General features: G+C 38.9%; 1 long non-coding RNA gene across 1 annotated transcript in view; it reads right to left on the reverse strand.

Annotated features, from left to right (window-relative positions):
- The window catches only part of LOC126183841 (uncharacterized), a 44168-nt gene extending 26168 nt beyond the window's left edge, over positions 1–18000 (reverse strand). The window contains exons 1-2 of the long non-coding RNA XR_007536820.1: positions 17724–18000; positions 12717–12776 (exon numbers count right to left, since the gene is read on the reverse strand). This is a non-coding gene — a long non-coding RNA (uncharacterized LOC126183841). The remainder of the gene's footprint in view (positions 1–12716; positions 12777–17723) is intronic.
- Positions 18001–18778: the final 778 nt, after the last annotated feature.

The following is an 18778-nucleotide window of genomic DNA, read 5'->3' on the forward strand; positions in this document are numbered from 1 at the left end:
CTACAGAAGCAAGCATGACAATATTCTCCACAGGAATACTACAGTTGTTTCAGATAATGGACCCTTATTTACCTCTAGCTACATTTGAACATTTTATAAAGAGAAATGAATCTCTCACCTTAAATCTTAAAGGGAGGAAGGGTATTTGCTTCGGCATCAAGATGTCAGAATGGTCCACTCAGACAACTGTAGACATGAGGGTACTTGCCACCCCACTTGAAATTGACAGTGTCAGTCCATTTTAGTACACCTGGGACTCTGCCATGCTGACTGCAAACACTTTTGAACCAGGCTCTTACAAACCTGTGCCTTGTATGATGATACATAGTCACTAATCGCCAAGGAATTGTGACTGTAATTGTCATTATCATTGTTCCATTCACAAGCTAGTTATTACGCACAACTATAAAAGTGACAACTCTCCTGTACTTAATAAATTTACCACCCAATTCATTGTTTTTGGGGAGGTAGTAGCTTAAGTATACAATTATACTTTGTACTTCAATTTTAAAAAACCTATTTTTGAGAAAAACTCAATTTCTAAAATTGGAATTAATTCTGCTGGTGCCTGATGACACATGCACTTCATCATTGGAATTTAAAAACATCTATTTTGACTTTACAAAAATAAAATGAAGAGTCCATTACACAAAAGAAGTGCACCCAACACTAAATGTTGGAGCGTATTCATAGTGATTCCTTAGGCAAAAATCACAAACTTTAAACATATTACATATTCAGGAAACAAGTTACCTGTTTAACCTTTGAAAATCTTTAAATACATCACAGAAAACTCTGACTGGTGATACATCATTTAAATATTTTCTTATTTAATTGTAAGTACTGTGTTCTGTTCAGAATCTCCTGGAATCAAAATTGTGATTTACTCGTAATTGTATTTTTGCTGGAATGTTGAGCCATTAAAGTGCATATTTCCTTTAATGTTGTGTTAAAGGAAATTATCAGTAAAGAAGTTTGTCAATAAAATGGCTATGCAAATAGGAGTTAATAATCTCATTGCACTTTATTCACTCCACCTCATGAATGGCTACATCTACACATGGTAGTATAACCAAGTCAATGATACACCAATAGAAGAACATGGCTTGGATCCATGTTACACTGCAAGTCCCCTTTCTGTCATTGGATAACTAGTTGGGACATGCACGACGCCTAAGAGATATCCAATTAATCGAAATCATTTTAGAAAACCGCACAGCAAAGATACATATAAATTCAAAACTGGTGGTTTTCTATTCTTTATGAGTAAAATAAAACTTTTTCCAAAAATCTACTTCAGCATGGGATACAGCTTTGCTTCATTTATTTGAAGAAAGTTTTGCAGCAGCATGGCAAATGACTCAACTTTAAGCTTTCTGCTTTCCTTGAGTTAAACACAGATGTGAACTAATCATCTTGTGGTGTTGCAGTTCTTTTTGTGTCCATGCTTGCTACGAAATAGGGAGAGAAATTCCGCGTTATGCACGACACCTTTTTTCTGTTTTCTTTCACCCAGACATGTTTCAGTACTTTTGTGCTATCTTCAGTGGGTTACTTTTTTATTTTCTAACTGTAAAATTGTTGTTACATATTAATATTTTGCAAAACTTTTGGTACATAATATTGACAACTATGAAAGAATAATTATTGTAAAATATTATACATCATATGTTAACAGCTGAGATGTGTGTTAACGACCTGATGCACTGTGTGTTGTTTATAACATAATGTCAAAGTTCTTAATTGGCAAAAAGAGTGGATGTATGCGTTAGGTTACATACCTTACATGATACTATTGGACATTTATTTTGGTACCTATTCTGCTACACAATCTACTATTTGTAAATGATTATTTGTTGCTAAGAGGTCAAGTATACTTTTGCAACCATTTATGCTTCGAGTGGGCTCTTGAAGTAATTGTTCAAAATAATTTTCTGAGAAAGCATTCAGTACAGTTTCGGATGACGTTTTATGCCTGCCACCGGCTTTAAATGTATAATTTTTCTAGCATATTGAGGGTAGATTGAAGTCGCCACTGACTATAAATGTATGAGTGGGGTACCTATTTGAAATGAGACTCACGTTTTCTTTGAACTGTTCAGCAACTATATTTTCGGAGTTGGGGGATCGTTAAATGATCCGATTAATAGTTTAGTCCAATTTTCAGGTATAACCTCTACCCATACTATTTCACGGGAACTACCTAATTCAATTTCACTACAAGATAAAGTACTTCTGACAGCAATAAATACACCACCACCAATTGTATTTAATCAACCCTTGGCTCACATTGCTAATTTATCATTCACTGAGGGTGTGTTCCCCCAGATTAAACCTAGAAAACAACAGTGTTGCAAGGAGTTAATTTAGATATTTTAAAACCTTTTGGTACTGTTAGTTATGAAATTCTTTTAGATACATTAGAAGCAATCGGGGGGAAAAGTGAGAGAAAACAAATGGTTTCAATCAAATTTACAAAATAAATAATAGGTTGTGCAACTCACATCAGCTCAATCCAAGCATAAAAACAGATTAGCATCTGAATCAAAGTTTAAATAGGTGTACCTCAGGATGGTATGTTAGGCACCCTCCTGTTTCTTATTTATATAAATTACACACACGCCTCAAACAGCAACTAAGAACATGTTATTTGAAGATGGCACTAACATAATAGTGAACAACATTATGAAATCTCCTCCCACAACAATAAATGAAGTCCTCAAGTCCTAGTATTGCCTGTTCAATGCTAATAGTCTGACCTTCAATGTGACCGTAACAAATTACATTCCCTTTGGAAAAATGAATTGAAGTCACATCTCCAATTGGTACTGGGTGGTAATGAGTTAGAAAGTATGATGCACAAAACTTTTAGGAACGTATAAAAATTAAGACAAACTGGGAAGGCTATGTAACAAAACTCTCCCACTACCTCAGTTCGGCATGTTTTGCCCTTGTGACGAAGCAAGTTGGGATATTTTTATTTCCCCTCTTGTTTTGCCATCTGCCTCCTTAGAATTCATTTTTCACTTTTAACTAATTACCATTAACATACATGAGCATACTGTGAATTTTCATAAAAGAGAAAGGTTGGCCCTCAGTTTCAAAGAACAGAACACCAGATTTAATTTTGTGCTTAGATATATGTATGTAACTGATTTCCTAATTTATTTAGACTATTCCTAGTTGTTATCTATTGTTACAGGTGAAATCAGTAATTGTTAATAGACATTTGGAGGAACAACTAATAGTATTCTTTAAGGATCTATTTGGCTCTATTCGAAAACATGTTAGCAAAGCTGGCTCTTAATTCCAAAGTAATTAACAGTTTTGTCAAAAGTATTGTTTGTGTAACAATATTTGTTAATTTCATGATTTAAACAAATAATTCGGCCTAACTCTTGTATTAAAGAACCAACTTTTCGATGTATTCAGTCAATTTAATGAGTTAAGTTTCAACTGTAACTTCTGTAAATTAAACTTCGAACAATGTGTAGTTTCAGTACCTATTATTGTGATTATATATAAGGGCCCAAATTTTGGTCCCGAGACAGTCAGTCCACAGCCAAGTTTCGGACGAGAAACCAGTGTTCGTTAGAACAACAACAATGCTTCAACTTAACTGTGAAACAAGTGACATAATTAGGCCCTGTGTTAAAACAATGACAATGTCTGATCAATTTGTACCTGATTATTCTGAAATAACAGTGAATTATGTGGTTATGTTTTTACTGCTCATAGATATTCAACAGTAAACAATTGTAGCAGTACGTGGATGTTAGCCTGAAAACTAGTACTGAGGCTTATCGAAAGTAGAACAATAGTGCACTTGCCATATTAAATATGTATATTGCGGGGGGGGGGGGGGGGGGGGGGGGTGAACAGTGAAAGTAATGTACTGTGAAACGCAAATGTGCACTTGTCAGCTACATCATTTAAACTAGTCAGTGTTGTACTTGCACAACCATTTTTCAGCCAGTGTAACAACGCACTACATTGACACCAAGGACAATCAACGAAGAAACCAAAGGTGCACCATCACACCATGAGCATCATTTCTAAGGTATTCTCCTCAGAATATACCAAAGTGGCTTATTTTGGTAACTTCAAGTCCATTCTAACTTCGGAATAGTTTCTCTAACATACAGAATAGTTCTTTAGGGTACAAATATAGTCAATTAAATGGTTCTTTTTACACTGCACGAAAGGGATATTTTAATCTTGTCACATAGCTCTTGCGAGTCCCTATTTAAAAAGTTTGTGTATTTACCGTACCCTCTCTATAATATACAAATGTGTGTTGATGAGCTAATCCAGCAGATCTAAAAACAAATACTTATTACCATAGCTATTAACACAACTGTGGGTCCCTCTATGTAGAGTTAAACATAACTCACACACAAATATGTGTGAGCCACTTTAGTGTCATTCTTTATAATATACTGCCACCTTACATAAAGAAGATGAAGACGGAAGCAGCTTTCAGAGCAGAGTTGAACTCATTTCTTGTTGAAAAGCATCTCTATATTGTAAATTAATGTGTTAGCTTACACATATACTAGACCCTTCTCTATTGCTGAGTGCTTTTTAATCTATTAACAGAGACACCACCATATCTGTATAAGAATGTTTCTGCAATTGATTCTTGTTTTCACTGTTTCAGATACAATGAAACAGGTCTCCTCAGAGAAGTGATCAGTTGTAGGAATTGTTGTGATGGATACAGTGTTGACAGGTGTTTCCACGTTTTACTTTTTAATAAGTGTTATGTAATGCAGCCATGTTTTACATTTCTTGAATATGTAATATAACAAAATGCTTGGTCCTATTTAGTTATATCACTGAGTATATTTCTTGGTAGTGTTGTAACATCCTTTAAAAATAGGTATATTGATTTCTCTCCAAATCATACCATGAGAGGTGCTAAGACAATGTGGAGGACAGGAGGAGTGCAGATCATACAGCATTCTTCTATCCTGATTTAGGAGTAAGGCAGACCACTCACCAAACAGCACAAGCATTGGATCATGCATGCTTGCAAGTGCACACACCCCTTTAAGGCCCTACACTGTGCCATCTAGCACAATGCCAAGAATGCAGTTTGGCAGGTGGATTACGGTGGAGTGAGGGTTGTGTCGAGTGAGTTGGGGAGAGGAAGAAAGAGGCAGGAAGAGTGGTTGGGTATGGGTATGGGTATGGGTATGTATCAGCTTGGAGGGAGGCAGCAAGTGCACTGGCTAGGAATGTGAGAGGGAGAAGTGGCAGGTGCATGGGCTAAACATGTGACACACAAGTGCTGGAACCGGTGAGGTGTGGCGTACAATGAAGTGACATGGATGCATGGGTTGGGACGGGGGTGAAAAGAGGGGAAGGGTGAAAAGAGGGGAAGGGTGAAACTTCGCGTAGAGTGTGAGAGACAGCGGGTTCCTGGAGAGTGACGCCAGGAGTATTACGGGAACAAAGAATGCGTTGCAAGAATAACACCCATATATATATCTCCCATGTGGCTGATGCAATAGGCTAACTAATTATTTTTGTTTGTTTAATATATTTTCTTTGGTAAGGATAAGGTAAAGGGAAGATTTTATTTAATTTCTATAATAATGAGTGAGATCACCAACAAGTTTAATTTTCTTACAGTTCTCAACACCTTTAACCCACACTGACACAGATTCAGATTCATTTATTTTACGATGATTCTTGGTCCTCAGAACAAAAGGCATGGTTGACAGGTAACACGATTTACCCATATCTCTCTTGTAGACCTCTGCAATGTGAAATGTCCGATAAGTGATGACGTCCCGGCTGTTAAAACTTTCTAGCCCTGGAACTTTGACAACTTTAGGTCCACGGACGAGGGCTACGGTTACCCAGCTGTTACCATGCTGCAACATATCACTGTTGCTAATAGTAAAGTTCAGAACTCCACCACAGAACACTGATGGACCATGCAGGATGACTTGTGCACCTACATAGTTCTCAGTATTAATAACAATATTGTCTATTGCTTTATAAACTATAAGATGCGTATGCCTTCTTCTCCTATAATATCGTGGCATCTTCTGTTTGAGCGGTCCAATGCTGTTGCTCGTGCGGCTGCACGAAGAGTGACACCTTCTTACCACGTTCATTACTTATCTAGCATTCTTGAGCCCCTGGTTCTCAAAGTACGTTCCCCAGTTCTTGGCTGACGCTACTTTTCAGAAATTTTCTACATCCAAGAAGTGGCTGATGGAAGGAAGGATCCAAATGGCATGAAGTGTGAATGAGCCACTAAACAACTCTAGCATCTTATGCTCATCCAAATGTTGTGCCAATGGGTGGTCAACTTCATTCTTGGTCACAGTTTGGTGATCACCATTATCATGGCAACATAAAAGGCTATGTTGTGATCATAGCAAAGTTAGTATATGATAGGGCTGCTTTCACAGGTGGCCCTGCCATTGATGGGATACAAACTGTCGGCAGGACTGGAGTAGGAAGTGCTGGGTGAGTGATTCAAGCAGGTCTTGTGCCTGTGCCTTCCCTATGGCAAGGAGTTCAGAGTGACATCAGGACAGACCAGGATTTTGTGTAGATTGGATGGGTGACAATACCACTTTCATAGGTGTGGGAAAGCTCTTGCATAGGATGAACATCATTCATGGGCGTTATGACAGATAAAGCTCTGACAAAGGATTTGGTTCAGTTCCAGTCCAGGCCAGTATTGGGTTATGAAAGGTGAAAAGGGCACTCCTTCCTAGCCGATTCTTGATGGGTGTGTGTGGGGGGGGGGGGGGGGGGGGGCGGCTGGAGAGTATGAAGGTATAGCAGTGGATATCTGTTTGTGGGGTAGGTTTCGTTCGGAGGTACTACCTGTCTGTCATAGCTCTTCTGAAACAGTAGGCATACAGGACAAGATACGCCTTACAAGGATGGCCATGCTGTATGGAAGAATTTTTTATTTATCTACATCTACATATATACTCCACTAGCCAGCAAGCGGTGTGTAGTGGAGGGCACTATTTGCACCAAAGTCATATTTCTCCCTCTCTGTTCCACTCACAGATCGCATGAGGGAAAAATGACTGATCGCCTCAGAACAAGCTCTAATTTCACTTATCTTTGAATGGTGATCACTGCGCAATCTGAAAGTTGGTGGTAATAATACATGCTCTACATCCCTGGTGAAGATCAGATTTTGGAATTTAGTGAGCAGCCCCTTCCATTTAACGGGTCATCTGTCTCCAAGTGTGTCCCACTTCAAACTTTCTACGAGACCTGTAACACTCCTGCGATGGCTAAATGTACCAGTCACGAATCCTTCCGCTCTTCTTTGAACCTGTCAATCTCTTGAATCAGATCCAACTGGTATTGGTCCCATACAAATGAACAATACTCTAAGAGTGGATGAACTAAAGTATTGTAAGCAACTTCCTTTGTTGAAGGACTGCATCCCTTCAGTATTCTACCAATAAACCGCAATCTAGAGTTTGCCTTACCCGATACTTGTTTAATCTGATCGTTCCACTTGAGATCATTTCAAATAGTCACACCCAGATGCTTGACAGATGTTATCACTTCCAAAGACTAGGCATTTATTTTGTACTCTTACATTAAGTGGGTTTTTCACTTTTTTATACACAGTAGATTACACTTTACGTATGACAGTAGATTGAAAGATAACTGCCAGTCATTACACCATGCATTAATTTTCTGCAAATCCTCATTGATTTGTTCACAACTTTTGTGTGATACTACTTTCCTGTAGACTACAGCATTATTGGCAAACAGTCTAATGCCACTGTCAATACCATCAACCAGATCATTTACGTAAATCATAAAAAGCAGCGGACCTATTACGCTGCCCTGTGGCACACCTGATGTTACGCTTGTTTCTGTTGAAGTCTCCCATTCAGGATGACATACTGCTCTCTGTGTATTAGAAAGCTTTCTATCCAATCGCATATATCATCAGATAGACCGTGTAAGAGTGCACTTTTTGGAGCAAGCAAAATTGCAGAACTGAATCGAATGCCTTTTGAAAGTAGAGGAATATGGCATCAACCTGAGAGCCAGTATCTAGCGCCTGTTGTTATCAGGGCCAGCTGTGTCTCGCATGACTGCTGTTTCCTAAAACTGTGCTGGTTTCTGCAGATGACTCAAAATCTAGAAAGGTCATTATGTCTGAACAAAAAAATATGTTCCATGATTCTACAACAAATCAATGTCAGTGAAATTGGCCAGTATTTAGGTGCATCTGATTTTATACCCTTTTAATAGACTGCTATGACCTGGGCCTACTTCCAGTCCCATGGAACTTTCCACTGTCCCAATGAATCTATGATAGATTATGGATAAGAATGGTACTATATTTGTAGCATAGTCAACATAAAATCTTATGGGGATAGCGTCTGGGCCAGATGCCTTGCTGGCATCTAAGTATCTTAACTATTACAATCCCAAATACACTAACCACTATGTCAGCCATCCTTGAGTTTGTTCAATAATTGAAAGAGGAAATGGTGCTGCAGTCCTCTACCGTAAATGAGTTTTTGAAAGCTAGGTTTATAATTTCGGCCTTCTGTTTATCGTCATCCGTTACATTACCTGTACTGTTAGCAAGAGAAGGTATTGAATTTTTTGTAGCGTTCATAGTTTTTACGTATGACCGAAATATTTTGCTTTTTTTTTTTAAATCTGCAGATACAATATTGCTTTCAAATTTGTGAAAAGAATCTGTCACTGACCTTTTGACAGCTGCTTTCATTTTTCATAATTTCTGTTTGTCAGTGGGGCAGTGACTACGTTTAAAATGACTGTGCAAAATTCTCTGCTTTCTCAGCAACTTCCTAATATGTTTGTTGAACCAAGCTGGATCCTTTCACTCTCCTATATTTTTGCTAGGCTTATATTTCTCCAACATGTGGTGGACAATACCTTTAAATTCCAACCAAAGATGATCAGCATCTTTGTATCCCATGGTGAATGCTTGGAGCTGACTATGAAGGTATTCATTAACGACACTTTTGTTTGTTTTCCCAAACAAGAAAACTCTATGCTGTTTCTTTGGTTTTTTTGCAACTTCCACTGCCGTAGAAGCCACGACGACGTTGTTGTTGTTGTCGTCATCTTCAGTCCAGGGGCTGGTTTGATGCAGCTCTCCATGCTACACTATCCTGCGCAAGCTTCTTCATCTCCCAGTACCTACTGCAACCTACATCCTTCTGAATCTGTTTAGTGTACATTATGGTCACTAATACCTTCTTCTAGATTAACTTCCTGAAAAGATCAGGTGTGTTTGTCACCAAGATATCTAATATGTTCCCATCTTGTGTTGGTTTTCTAACCAATTACTCAAGGTTTATGTTGAGAGTGCTCCTAGAATAACTTCACACAAGTTTTTGCTTCTGCCTCCCGTGATAAACGTGTAATTCTCCCATGTCAATGGATGCCAGATTGAAGTCTCCACCTATAACTAATGGATAATATGGATATTTATTTCCTATGTACTCAAGACTTTCTGTGAAACATTCTGCGACATTTGTTCTTGATGCTAGTGGTCTATAAAAACATCCTAATACAATGATCACTCCTTGTCTGATTGACAGCTTTATCCAGACTATTTTACAGTCCGACCCAGTATCAATCTCAACTGTGTTTAAACAGCTTTTAACTGCAATGAACACACCACCTCCCATAGCATCAGTCTTATCCTTCCTAAACATTGTCCAATCCGAGTTCGAAATTTCACTGCTATTTATATCTGGTTTCGACCAGCATTTAGTACCTGATACAATATTGGCATTACTATTGTTTATTTTGGACAGTAACTCAGGGATCTTGCTACAGACACTTCGACAATTTAATAACATGAGATTTAGCACATTTAAATCTGTTGGAATGACCTGTTTAGACGAACTAACAATTTTTACAGTTGGTACACCCACATCAGTGTCATGAACTGATAATTTTTCAGGCCAACAGTTTGTTTCCTGTGGGCAGGAACCAAATCTAAAAAACCCCTATGTGCATGCCACAAGTACTGTGCTATCCATGTAGGCTGCTTCCTGTGTGTAGTGCACCCATGATCTATCGAGGGGCATCCTACAACCTTCCATCCCATAGCGTAGGTTGAGGAATCTACAACCACTTTCGTCACAGAGTCGACGTAGCCTCTGGTTTAGATTCTCCACTCGACACCCTGGATACGATGCTGCAAATCATCAGCTTGACTTCCACTCCTCGAGAGATGGAGACAGCCTTCACCAATTTAGTCAGACGTCGAAAGGACCCAAGGATTTCCTCGGAACCCTGACGAGTGGCATCATTGGTGCCGACATGTGCAACAATCTGCAGCTGGCTGCATGCTGCATGCTCGATAGCCGCCAGAAGAGCCTCTTCCACATCCCGGACGAGGAAACCCCCCCCCCCTCCCCAGAAACACACTGAGTGAACATTCGACTTCTTCCCCGTCCTAGCTGTTATGATCCTGAGGGGCTCCATGACCCGCCTAACGTTGGAGCTCCCAATAACTAACAAACCCCTATCCCCATGCGCCTGTTCAGACCTTGCTGATGGAGCAGCCACTATCCTGGCAGGAGGTGCATTCTGATCCGGCACTATCCTGCGCCCTAACCTCACACAACCCTGCATAGAAGAACTGTTAAAATCAAACTCATTTTTAATCAGAAACATAAATAATGGTTTTTCCATAACAATAATGTCAACTGCTCAAATATAAAATTTAAGAAATATGGAACTGTTGTCACAGACAAATCAGTGGGTAGGTTCCAGCAAACGTCTGGGTAGCTTTTCTTTCTCTCAACAAACTGAGCACCATTCATTTATTATTTATGATATGGTAACTGTATCTACACTGAAGAGCCATAGAAACTGGTACACCTGCCTAATATTGTGTAGGGGCCCCTGCGAGCACGCAGAAGTGCCGCAACACGAGGTGGCATGGACTCTACTAATGTCTGAAATAGTGCTGGAGGGAATTGACACCATGAATCCTGCAGGGCTCTCCATACATCCATAAGAGTACCAGGGGGTGGAGATCTCTTCTGAAGTGCATGTTGCAAGGCATCCCAGATATGCTCAACAGTGTTCATATCTGTAGAGTTTGGTGGGCAGCAAAACAGTTTAAACTTGGAGGAGTTTTCCTGGAGCCACTCTGTAGCAATTCTGTGTGTGTGGGGTGTGAATGGATGCAGGTGATCAGACATGATACTTACATACGTGTCACCTGTCAGAGTCGGATCTAGACATATCCAGGATTCCATATTACTTCAACTCCACATGCAGCACACCATTATAAAGCCTACACCAGCTTGAACAGTCCCCTGCTGACATGTAGGGTCCATGGATTCATATCCGTACACATCCATCCGCTTTATACAATTTGAAATGAGATTTGTCCAACCAGGCCACATGTTTCCTGTCAACAGTTCAATGTTTGTGCTGACGGGCCCAGGCAAGGCGTAAAGCTTTGTGTCATGCAGTCATCAAGGGTACATGACTGGGCCTTTGGCTCCGAAAGCCCATATCGAAGATGTTTTGTAGAATGGTTCACAGGCTGACACTTGCTGATGGCCCAGTATTGAAATCCACTGCAATTTGTGGAACGGTTGCAATTCTGTCACGTTGAATGATTATCTTCAGTTGTAGTTGGTTCTATTCTTGCAGGATCTTTTTCCGGCCACAGTAATGTCCCAGATTTGGTGTTTTACCGGATTCCCGATATCCACAGTACACTCATGAAATGGTCGTATGGCGAAATCCGCACCTCATCGCTACCGCAGAGATGCTGTGTCCCATCGCTTGTGCGCCGCCTATAACACCACATTCAAACTCACTCAAATCTTCATGATCTGCCATTGTGCCAACCATAGCTGATCTAACAACTGTGGCAGACACTTCTTGTCTTACATAGGCGTTGCCGACTGCAGCGCCATATTCTGCCTGTTTACATCTTTCTGTATTTGAATATGCATGCCTCTACCAGTTTCTTTGGCACTTCAGTGTATTTCATACAACGGACTGGTGAATACATACAGACCATCAGACACATTCAAATCTTTGCATGTAACAGCTGCCCACAGTCTGGTGATTATAAATGGTATGCAATCACAATTACTGTATTTTTGCCAAATCATGGTGATTAAATCTTCTTCCAAAGCCAAGAATAAATTTTGTTAACTGTTAGTGCTGGGCAACCACCTAGTCATTAGTTATTTTCATTACATATTAATTGTTATACCATAGTGTAGATATCACTAAAACTGTATGTCTGTCTATAACCAATTAGGTCAAAGAAAACCGAAGGCTTACAACCTCCATCAGAATAATGTTAGTAAACCTCTTCAGTAACAAAGTAAATACTCGCGTTAATTTTGGCAGTGAAGCACATTTTCCTGTTTCTCCTCTATTAGATACTCATGCAAACTGCTAACATACAGCCATACAACAACGGGCAACTGTTACTTCAGAGAATCAGTTTTCACATTGCACATTTCAAAATGTAATGTATTATCATGCACATGATTAAGAGAAATTATAATCAAATAACTTCTTTTCCATATGATTTCATATGACTAGCTTTCAGTAGCCACCTCAGTATCACACAGCAAAAACATGAGAAACAAATTTTGTCTTCATCATTGGGGACAAAATTAAATTCTATAATTGCAGGTGTTAAAAAAGGTTACTACGGGTCTCCAGATAGACAAACTCACCAGCCAACAAAATTTTCAATAATTCTTCAAAGACTGACAGTCTATGTTGCAGGATACATTCTGTAACAAGCAGTGAGTAAAAACAAGACTACAGTTAGTACTAAAGTTCTCAGATGTAGCACTTAAAGACAGATCCCTCTGCAATTCAAGTCTTCCAAACGACATCCATAAGGGCACTATTTTTACTGAGGAGCTACACCCACTGGATTCTTATTTAGCAACATACAATGAATACAGATAGCAAGAAAGGAAAGAAAAAGTTGAAATACCACATCTAAAAACATAAAGGCAAAGTAGGAGCACACAGCTTATGGACTGAAAGATTCACCAATTTCTACCTAATGTGAGGCAAAGATTTAGCATGAACTAATATGTTTCGTAATTTGCATTCATTAATTATATGTTTGTAAGTGACCTGTGTACAACATATTTTAACATAAAATACATTACCAAAACAGAAAGGATGGTGTATGAGAAGTAGGTGCAGAGAATCAAAATTCTTTGGAGTTCATGAGAAATACACACTTATACAGTTCAAATCAGAATATATAAAAAAGGAGTATATTATAGTACGCATAAATATAGACATGAAAGGTCCACAGCACTACAGACTGAATATATCAATGAAATAGTGTCAGAGGAAGGGATATAAAGCCATTCTAGGGAAGAACTTTAATAAAAGAAATAATCCACACAGAACTATCTACAGATATATGGAAATAAAGGAACTGTAGGCTGAATGATTCCCATCAGTATGGCCTGCACAGCAGCAAGCAGGATGATGTTTTCTTTGTTTTAATGAAGTTGCTGATACCCACCCATAAAATTACTCCATCACCATTTTTCCAATCTTTTCCCATTATGCTGTGTGGATTACAGCAAGTTCTCTGTTTTATTATGACAAGTATGCATTGCAAATCAGTAAATCGCAAATCATAGAATAGTCCAGTGCCATCGATTCATGATCCTTCAAGAAAATGCTCTTTCACAGCTTCACTTTACTACTTTGTTTACTCAGAACTAGTATCAAGGTTCAAGCCTCAATATAAAGTGCTCCTACACATAAAAATCTCAGTTTAGTGTAAATATAGAAAGTAATCCAAAAATAATTACATTAATGGATTTATATCATCATATAGGACTAACAACTGCAAAGAGCCCATAAAACACAAGTAAGTTTAAAGTTACGTCAACAACACGGGAAATTCTATTTGCCAGACACACAGTTATATAATATTTTGGCATCATATGTACTTTAAGTTGTTTAGTTAGCTAGTTCATTACATGTTCCATGGATCAGTTGCATGATGAAGTGTAATAATGTGGAGCATGTCACTTTAAATTCATATCCCAAATTAATTTGTAAATATGGCTACATGATGAACATTTGTAAGTTCTTTTTATTATTCTTATTGATATACAGATGTGAGTTAGCAATTCCTACCCACCACCTTTTACACATTACAATAACAGAAATTTTCTACAGAACAGCAGGAAATACAGAGTAGGAGGAAACATCAGAGCTTCAGTATTTCTTTTGAATGTCTTTTGGTCAATGAGATTTAATGTTTTCTGTTTCTTTTTTTTTTTAATTATAATTAGTATCAGTTTCAATTATCTTCTTAATGTACAGAAAGTTCTGATTGAGAATAACGAATTATTTAGGAATAAAGGAGACAACTCACCTACAGGTAGAAGCACTGCGTCATCAACATATACACATACAGAAGGTATGGAGCTTTACTTTGCCAGCTTTCAGAATGGCGCTGTAAGAGCGCCACACAAGACTTTGCCTGAAGCGATTTAGCAAAACCATAGGAATCCTAAATCACAATGGCTGGACTGAGCATGAGCTTCGATCCTCCCAAATCAGAGGCCAGTGTCTTAACCAATGCACCACCTCGTTCTGTAGTACATAATGTACACTTAGGTATACATTGTTCACTGTCTCTTCAAGCTTCAGCCCATAACAGGAGCACTTGTCGGTTAGGGTACTGCCTTGAAACTAGTTCTGACTATAGTATCCATGTAGAGAAGTTAATCCTGAAATATGACCAGTTAAAGGCAAAAATTTTCTTTGAAAAAAATTGATGAGACTATGAAAGATTCATGATCTAATATCAAGGTTTGGGTCGACAGAAGCGTCCGATCCCACACATCGGCTTTGACCCGTGACGTCATGACGGCGCGGAGTTTGGTTTGTGAGTGTGGCATGTTTGTAGATGACGTCGTGTTGTGGTTTGTTGTGGTTTCTGGTGGTATGTTCAAGATTTTCGTTTGTGTGGTGTAATGGGCTCAGTTTGCTTTTGCTCATTATCCAGAATTGTTCGAGTGTCGGCTGTGTTTGTAGTGGAATTCGTTTCAGCGAGTTAACAATTTTGTGTGAAGGTTAATGTAGTGTTGTTCGCTGTACATCGTGTGGTAATTTTAGTAAAATTAATAGGTTGTTGTTTTTGTTCAGGAATGGATATGACAGATAAAATTGACAGTGCGCAGGTCAAGTGAAGTGTTCGATACCAATGTGTGGCTGTGTGTGTGTGTTGATATTGGTATCGGGAGATGTTTTTGAGCTATATAAGCCAAGGGAAGTGTTGGATCCTAATTTATGGGATCGAGAGCTGCTGTTGAGCTATATAGGTCAAGGGAAGTGACCGATTCCAGATGATATTGTGTTTAGTGGTATTTGGGGAGTTTTGTTAAGTTGGTTTTTTCGTCGTTTTGTGTGGTTTTGTAAGCGGTTGGGTGTCTCAATTTGTTTATATTTAGTTTGCCCCCACCCCAAAACACCCCATTATCCGCCCTTGTCCCGTTAGTGTCATTAGGCTTTTTGTGGAAAGTGTGTGTGTTTGTTTTTCGCTGTATTTTCGTCCTTATAACGTGTACGTACCGACTTTATGTGCGCCATATTGGAATCATGGTTTATGGTCGTTTCCGCCATATTTGTGACGTCATGGGTCAAAGCAGACGGGTGGGATCGGACGCTTCCATGTTTCCCAAGGTTCCTGTTTCTACATAAATGAATCTGTTGTCATACCAGATTGAGGAGCATGAACATACTACTAGTCATCTGGCAGCATAGAGACTGCCTGTGTGCAGCTGCCAAAGTGTGTTTGTGTTAATGTGTTGGGCCGTTACTGTGAGCTCTGACGCAACTTACTGTGCAGTTATCCTCAGATTCTGTGTTGCTGTTATAAACAGTGGTACAACTGCGAGGAGAAACAGAAGGATAACATGTCAAAAAAAGTCATTACTTTTTTTTGGACACAATGTTCAGGAAGCTACCAAGCATGGCCAAATTCCTGAGATCATGTCTAATCACCATCCACTCCAGAACTCTGTAATTCAGAAAATCACGAGAGCACATCAAATCAGTGATACTGCCAAGTTTAAAGTTTACCTTTGGAAGCCATGAACCACTTTCAGGGCAAATGGATATAATTAGTTACGAAGAAAGCTACACCAACAAGAGAACAAGTAAATAACAACCAGGAGGAACTTAAACAGCAAACTTCCTGCTTACTGTAGCTTACATATGAGATGTTAATGACAGTCGGCTACATTCTCCACTGAGGGGTAATCAATAATTCTATTATATCAGCAAACTAAGAGACTTCCTGTGTTCCCCTAAACACACCAACAAGCGTCACGAACCAGAAGTGTACAAGCTGAGCTGTAATTGTTGACTGGTCTATACTCGCAGGACAGGATGTAGTGTCAATAAACATACTGTGAAGCACGAGTGCAGTAGTATCTGGAACATCAGTAGTTTTATCATATGAGGCAGTCATACTCCCCTTGCCCATACAAAGCATTATTGGGTGAGCTCAAGCTCATATTCAACAAGGAAGTTGGATGACACTGACTACATTCCTTTCAAAGGGACCATACAGTTTCCAGAATGAATTCTCTCTATATAGTAGAGAGTGCACCAATATGAAACTTCCTAGCAGATTAAAACTGTGTGCTAGAGTGGGACTTTAACTTGGAATCTTTGCCTTTCACAGAACTGTTCGACAAAGTGAGCTATCCAAGCACCATTCACGATGCACCCTCGCAGCCTCCGTGCCAGTACCTAAACTCCTACCTTTGAAACTACACAGAAGTTTTTAGCACACTTCTTTCGCACTGTCAGTCCATAGAAAAAGATGGAATTTTAACAGCTCGCAAGGCATGACTTGGATTAAAGGCACTAAGCTCTGGCAATGTCAGGATTATGTAGCAACAAGGCAAAGCTGTTGGCAGAAAAATTATACTGGCATTCACTTGTACAGGTGAACATATTGGGCTCTCAATCCCACTTTCCCAGCATGAGAATGTAGTATCTTACAGTCATCACCACTTGTGCACAAGATCAATCAGTGGCATTGTCACAACAAACATTTGTAATACCTCTGTTGTCATACTGCGTATGTATACTTTCAGAGACGCCATAGTATCATATATTAAAGCCACATAACAAAAACATTTGAAATAAAAGGAACGGAGATCTCGGGCTGCACTACGGGTCAATTTATCATCACAAAAAATTTCTAGAGTGAGACAATATTACACAACCCTTTTTATTAACAGTGAAAGCAAACCAGGCCACGGCAGCAAGTATGCATCAGTTTCTAGAAGACAGTCATAATACAGCTGACCAACACCTAACATCATAAATTGCAGGACAAAAGTCACAGTTTTCTTTCGAAAGAAATGTTATTGCATGGTACAGTTATGAATACACAGTGAGATTTAGAACTAAGACACCATTGCGAAATGTTGATCTCATTTACACATTTCAAAGGAAGATACTTTGAAGTGCCTTTAAGATTTTCTTTGAATAGACGTATTACACGAGTGGAGTATCATTTCCCAAATGGATAATGGTTCAATATGGTTCCAGAAACGTCACTGCGCAGGTATATTATTATCAAATGTCCTCTTACGAAATGACATTAATGAACCACGAATTTTTTCTAAGCTAAGGACCCAATCACCTGTTTAGTTAAATCATTTCTACATAATTACCATATCAGGAGTCTCATAGTCCGACGCAGAACCTTTAAAACACGAATAGCAGACGCCCATCTTTCTTCACTACAGCTACCACACAATATACAACAAATATTGAAGCTATTCAAAGATCCTCATACATGAAGTTCTGTGGGACAAGATTACATTAAGTCAACTCCTAGCGGCACTAAAAACTTGCACCACAGCCACCCTTTCGAATTGTACAAGCCAACTTGACTGTGAAAGTATCCTACAGGTAGAAAGAACGGCCGACAGGCAGTACGAAATGTTTAAAGCCATCGACATTTACAACTACATGTTCTCTCCGACACCACCACCCCAGGAGTATCTACAACTGCCGACGGATAGTACTAGCGAGAAAAAAAAGCCTCTTTGGTTGCCGAGTGGTGTGCATTAAGAGCTGTCGTAGAGATAAGTGTGTAATTAAGTAATAACAATTAATTAAGGAAATATTATATCATAAATAAGTACATTAATACCTATTGTTGGCTATCAATTGAAGATTTCACATTTTTTGCGTATTTTCCGAAAAAGAAAACATTTCATAGGCGCAAATTTTTTACTAGGATTTGTTTATGTTATCGTATACTCTAAATTACGTAATTATTTCAATAAAGTATAATTTGTGTTGTTAGTGTATTCTTGCAAGCTATCCATTTGGTTCTCTAGTAAGTGGCCGGAGTGAAAAGTTCCGAAATATGTGAAAAGTTCGTATAACGTAGAGTCAGCTCTTTGTTTACTTTAGTTTCGTCACATTAACGATGCAGGTTTAATCGTTTTTATTTCTCTAGAAGTTTTGAATTAGTATCGGAACTTTAGGTCTACGCTTTCTAAGAAATTTAACATATTAACTGAGTAGTCTAGGAAGTTATTCTTGTTAGACTAAATCTAAATTTGTTTGCCATAAGTTAGTAGTGCATGACTTGCCATAGGACTGTTAGTTCCGGGGTGTGGTGTGAGAGCTGTTGCAGTTTCTTTCATGTGGGCGACTGTAGCGGTGTGGGAATTGTGGAAATAAACGAGGCTTATTGGTTGTGTAGGATTTTCTG

Source organism: Schistocerca cancellata, chromosome 4, assembly GCF_023864275.1.
Source record: "Schistocerca cancellata isolate TAMUIC-IGC-003103 chromosome 4, iqSchCanc2.1, whole genome shotgun sequence".
Lineage (NCBI taxonomy): Eukaryota > Metazoa > Arthropoda > Insecta > Orthoptera > Acrididae > Schistocerca > Schistocerca cancellata.